Raw genomic sequence first — 6,692 nt, forward strand, 5'->3', positions numbered from 1 at the left:
GCAATGCTAGCTTAATTCTCCTTTAACCTGTGCTGGCGTCTGTGGTTACTGTGTCATGGTTAATATCCCGGATGGCTAGGGTTCCGGCTGGGCAGTTAGATTGGCCAGAGGTAGGCGTGCTTGGCACCGTGCCTCGGTTGGATTAGTTCAAGTTTCAATGGGGATCGTGCCCGAGAGTGTGATTTTTACTGACTTAGCATGGCATCTTGTTGAATTGAACTGCTCACTTGCAAATAAGTAAATGTTGGTTGCGATCAACCTAGCTGCAAATCCAAGCGGTCCTCAAAGTTGCAGCTGAAGTGGGAGACTAGAGGTTATACTCAGCTCCCGAACGGACCAGACCTAAGGTGCTCTGAGACATTTATTTTCATGTTAGAAGCACTCCAATCATCAAATTAAAACGGTATACCGTCGAGGCAAATAATTTGGCTAAATTTGATATGCTGTCGTGGCATAATTTTATTTCAATCGTTTATAAAGTGGGGGTACTTACGGTTGCAGGTGGTTACAGAATTTGTAGAGATAGGCGCAGGGTCTTTGATCATCCGCGTGTAGGCTGTTAGCTTAGTTCTTGAGGGATACGTGGTAGAGTTAGATGTCTGATGTCTTCTTTGAAGGCAACCTTAACTAAGGCGGAATTTACTGATGTGGAGTTCTCTTGAGGCATCTGCATCGGTGGCATCTCACGAGGACGAACTGATGACTGTGGAATGTGATTAGTTTGAGGGCAAGAAGACATCTTCCAATTAAGCCACTCTTGTCTACGAACGGAGGAAGTGGTGTAGCGACCAGATACGCTGCGAGGCAGGTTTTCTTCTCCCTCGGGAGGGAATTGAGATGTCATATTTCCATCGCGAGGCTCTGAAGCCTCTCCCCAAGCGGGAGGTGAGCAACCCACCGGGTTGGTCTAGTGGTTAACGCGTCTTCCCAAATCAGCTGATTTGGAAGTCGAGAGTTACTGCGTTCAAGTCTTAGTAAAGCCAGATATTTTTACATGGATTTGAATACTAGATCGTGGATACCGGTGTTCTTTGGTGGTTGGGTTTCAATTAACCACACATCTCAGGAATGGTCGAACTGAGAATGTACAAGACTACACTTCATTTACACTCATACATATCATCCTCGTTCATCCTCTGAAGAATTATCTAAACGGTAGTTTAGCAAAAAAAAAAAGAAAGCGAGAGGTGAGCAACTGTATGAAATTTAGATCCGGTGCATTGGGATCCACCATTCCGCTTCAGCACACGCATAGCTCGAAACTGCATCCCATATACCTCGGTCTCTCGATTTCTTCGCTATTTCCACATGGCTACCCGTACTTTCACCATTAAATCGATTTGGAGATTCTTTCCTAGTACGGTAGCAGCCTCGTAGGAGGTTGTTTTAAAAACACCAGTGCAAACGATCAGAGTTCTGCGCTGGGCACTCCTTAAATTTAGAAATTCTCTGTTCCTATTCGTCCTGTGCGCCCAAACAGGCGCCACGTGGGTGGTCATACTTTTGAAGACACCCCGGTACACCATGTACAATTGACGGCCTGACAACCCATAGTCCTTCCGAGCAATACTCCTAAGTTTGTGCATCACAGAGACGGCATCCGCTGCTATTTGTTTAACTTGGTTTTTAAACAGCAACTTCTCGTCAAACAAAACTAGACACTTATGTACTCATACACAGCTGACTACACAGTCTTTATATTTAATGTGGGGTTATGACTGTAAGATAATTCGTCTACACTCTTCAGAGGCATATATTCGTCTTGGGCATAAAAAAATTTAAATTTTGATTGTCCATCCAGCCTTCTACTGCCGACAATTCTACTTGCACTTTTCCAACTGCGTTCGTGAATTAACACGAACTAAAAGGAGACAGCCATCGACGGAAGCCTGGGCTTTGATGAAGCCATATTGGCCTCAATTTAGAAAATCTTTCATCTCAATGCTTTCCTGGAGCCGTCCCACAGACAGCCTTTCTAGTAACGTACCGAGAACCGACAAAAGGCTGATTGGTCAGTAACTTTCCGACCTCACTTGGATCCCTTCCAGGTTTTAAGAGCACCCTCACCAAGGCCACTTTCCAACAAGTCAGAAACATTGGCCTAGGCTTCCGTAGGACTCAGTCACTGCCGGTCTTGATGGCCCGGCAAATTCGCTCAGCCACCAAATCCACCTGCTCGATGCGCTCCATGCGCCACTTCCAACACTTGTAACGTGCCGCAACCTGTCCTAATCCAGGCCCTTAGGTTGCCTTCGTATGCGATTTCATAAGTTATAATCCTTGGATCACTCACACTGGCCTCGAACCAGACACTCCAACTACTGGTACTTCTAAGGAAGTCGCCCGTCACCAAGGTGATGGGTAACTTTTACCCAGTTCGTAAGAAAAAGTCGGCGCCTGTTCTGCTTTGTTGACCAAGAAGTTCTTGACTTCTATAAATTGTTCGAGACCAGCGTCTCTGGGGTTAATGATTGGTGATCTCCAGACGGAAGACTTGGTGTTAGCGTCCAGAGCAACCAACACTGGTGCCCAGGAGATTGTCCAGATTCTTTCCCAACTTCACCAGCAAGTCATCGATACTCCACCCAAGCTGGAAGTATCCCGACACTAGTATGACATCGAACGTACACCTCATGATTCGCACGATGGTGAATTACTCAAAAGATTGGCATCCATCCTGACCCTATAGGAGAAGACACTCTCCATGTGATGGTTTTGGTCGCCATGCCAGCCCCTCTGTACCTAACCATAATGGACTTTACCTAAGGTTATCTTCAGTACTTCAGCAATGACATCTCTCAGTCAAGCCTCAGCCAGAATGCCACCAATGCAAATGCCACAAGTGACAACCCCATCAGCGCCTTATTAACCATCATTAACTCTAAACAAAACACATCTAGCTAAGTCTCAAACAATAGTGAATGAGTTTTTAAGAATGAAGAAACTAAACCCCACCCACCCCAAAGGTAAATATGAGTTCAGCACATTACGAATCATAAAACACAAAAACACTAACAAAATATAACAATAAAAATTAATAATATAACAGTAACATAAAACATAACTAATGAAAAGAAACAAATTTATAATCAAACAGAAAAAAAAAAATCACTGTTTAATAAACCATAAAACAAAATAACAACAAAACCAAACATAAATGCAAAGAAGGAAAGTCCAAGCAGAACATCACACCCTCTTTAACTATCCTTTCTTTCACCAAATATGTAATAAAACTTTCTATGATCAACCATTCGGCCTAGCTTTTCCAATGAATACGGAGATCAAGGGTCGACATGGTAATATCAAGCCGATAAAGACACCCAGTGAATCTGAACCAATCACAATCGCAGAGAGCGGCCATCCCAAACGAGAATGAATAACATCAATACAGATAAGAAGGTGATCACCTCCTTATCTCTGTTCATGTACAGCTCCTGGACCTAAAGGTTGTTCTCCTCGAGGATTCTCATAGCTAAGGCTATAATGGATTATTTAAAATCTAAAAGTTATTTATAACTCAGATTCCAGTGTTGTCTTATTAGCACGAAGATTTTCATTCATTTAGAATATACATTAGACGTGTTAAATATCATACAAAATGAAAACAAGTGCTAAACGTGAATGTGGAAATTGAACAGTATGTCAGTGAACCAGACACTAACTATGAAAAAGTTGCCTGTACAACATTACCGAAATTAATCAGCTCAATGATATTCGGTCAATAGATGGATTAATTGTGATATATGTAGACAAACCATCTTACGGTCTTCATTGTAAAGCGGTATGGAATGATTTTATACCATGTCATATATCCAACATTATTGAGTCACCAATGTGGAACTTAATAGACGAGGTATTTATATGTAGAAATAGATCTACGATGCTTATATAGTAAATTCAGGGCTACTGAATGTGTCGGTGATATTATACTTTCATTACAAGGTCGTGGCAAAGACAATAGTCCACCATTACGAAGAATCGTAAAAATATTAAACTTTACATTATCGATTTAGGTTTCAATATTGATTAAATGAAACAACAGCTAAACCATTAACAGTTATAGATTACACCAAACACGACATCAGAATAAAATTAATTTGTTCTTTTACTTTTATTAGAGTGCCAATGTATCATTGTAACACGGTGGCGAATTGTATTGTTGTATCATTGTAGTGTATCACTGTGATGTAACATTGCGATGCATTAGTGTGCTTGGCCAAAACACATCTTCTTGGAGGGAACATGTTTACCCCCAACTGTTTTAAATGATGAACCATGCACACAGGTTAGATTTTTAGGAATGTGGTTTGACTAACAATTGACATAGGTAACATTTTTAAAGAGCTGAAGGTGAAATGTGTAAAAATGCTAGACATGCTGAGAATTCTATTCTACTCGTTGGGAAGCTGATGCATGATGCAATTCTACCAAGCTCTGGTCTGCTTTCACTTAGATTATGGCTGCATGGCTTCTTCGTCTGCACTGATCACGTTCTGAGATGCTTGATGCAGTCCATCATTCATTTATCTGTCTTGCTATAGGTGCATTTTGTTCAAGTCCCATGGTAAGTCCACTAGTAGAGGTGAGCAATCTCTTTCAAATAGACAAAACAAAATGATTTGTTTCTATGTAGCTCGCATTAAAGCACAACCAAATCATCTGATCTTTGATGCGATGCTCTAACCCAAATTTTAATCGATATTAGGAACAGCAGAGATGTACTGCTGTGCTAGGAATCAGAACTCAGCGCCTGTTCTTATCTCTAAATATACAATTACCTCCAGTCCTTATTATTTCTTAATGTTATTACCAACCTTGACGGCCTTCTCTGGTAAATTACTGCTTTACCCTGTCGATACTGTGAAAAGTACACAAATCCGATTATTTTACAAGAAAAATTTTATAATATTGTAATTAGCTTGGATCCTGATGCAGCAGTTCGTACCGATTGTTCTAAACATGATAACTCTGTTGGTTGTGCTTTTGTGGTTGGCAGTAGAACATATTAGCCTTTCCAATGTTACCAGTGTTTTACTTGCATAGCTGTACAGTATTAATAAAGCCTTAAATATAAATAACCCACCACATTTAAATGTACTTCCATGCTCTGATTCCATGAATGCCTTGCAGGTGATTAGAGACATCTATTCTAAACACCCTGTTGTTAATGTGAAATATGTTAACACATTAACATATTTCACATTAAAAAAGATTTTAATGTTTCTAGTTTGAGAGCGAAACATCAAATTTAGGAATTTTCCAAGACAAACTTTGGTTTGTCTTATAGAATCTTCGATTCTATACTTGCCTTAGGCATTTAATGACATATAACTATAACTAAAACTATTTACTAATGTAACGTTGCAAATTAAATGAATCGGAAAATTGTTTAATACCAATATATTATGAAATATATTCCATTATTTATTCTAAAATAACTCCGTGTAATAAAAGTGTGAGTGTCTGCTGGATCCCCAGCCATATTGGAATTCAGGCAATAAGCACGCTGATAGTGCAGCAAAAGAGGTTTGTTTGCAGCCTCCACACAAATCACATTGTGATCTGACAATCTTATCTGTTTTCTGAAGCGGGAGGTTTGTGATGGGTGGCAAAGTGAATGGAATGACACCATAGACAATAAACTTCATCTAATTAAGAACACTATGTTACTGTGGTGCTCTTCATTCAAGAGGTTATTATTTGGGACTAAGGCACACTAGACTCACTCATGAACATCTCATGACTCAGATTAATGTACTTGTTTGTATTCACTACAACTGCCATCTAATGGTACACCACATACTTTTGAATTTTATTTGTTATGTGGTACTGCATCAGAAATTTAAATTAGAAGCTAACGTTCATAATATTTTAGGTAACAATGTGGGGATGCTATCCAATGTCTTGTTGTTTCTAAAGGCTGTGAATCTTATTCACATATTTTATTATTACCATAATATGTTTCGCTCATGTATGCTGTTTATGCGTGTTTTAATATTGTTAATATTTATTTTGGTTTTATTTCGCATTTAGCACACTTCATAGGTGTTTTTGATCTGTTTAATCTTTAAGGTAAATTTTAATTGTTTATTATTTACTATTGTAATTTTGTGTACAAGCACTAATGAACAACACCACCTTGCTCTGCACCAAAGAAAAAAAAATTCATTACTTTCTATATCACCATAGGTTTTTTCATCAATTTTTCCTTATAAGCTTCATGTTTGTAACTTAACTAAAACAGGTGTGGAATAAGTGTTTTGGCTGAAGGAAGGTTAGAATATTCAACAGCTTTCTTGAATTTATTTATGATGCCTTTGATTTCAATGATACAAAAATTTCATTCATTCTATTGGTCCTTGAACTCTCTTCATATACCAGAGGCATATGTTGTGGCCTTTTACATAGCCAGGTGCTTAATGAAGTTACTGGAGATTTCAGCAGATATAAGGAGCCTAAAACTTGACTGATCTATTTCACATTCAAAATAAAATTAATATGATTTTTTAATCATATAAGTAATTTCTACTAGGATAATTAGTACAACTATGAGGCATTTTTTATAGATTAAAAACACAAAAACAGCATGTATGAAGCACAAAAAAAAAAATATTTGTATCAGAAAATGTAGTAATAAAACAAAAAGATCAAACTCATTATGGTATTTGCATGAAAGCCAGAATGAAACCGAT

This window comes from Lycorma delicatula, chromosome 3, assembly GCF_047948215.1.
Source record: "Lycorma delicatula isolate Av1 chromosome 3, ASM4794821v1, whole genome shotgun sequence".
Classification (NCBI taxonomy): domain Eukaryota; kingdom Metazoa; phylum Arthropoda; class Insecta; order Hemiptera; family Fulgoridae; genus Lycorma; species Lycorma delicatula.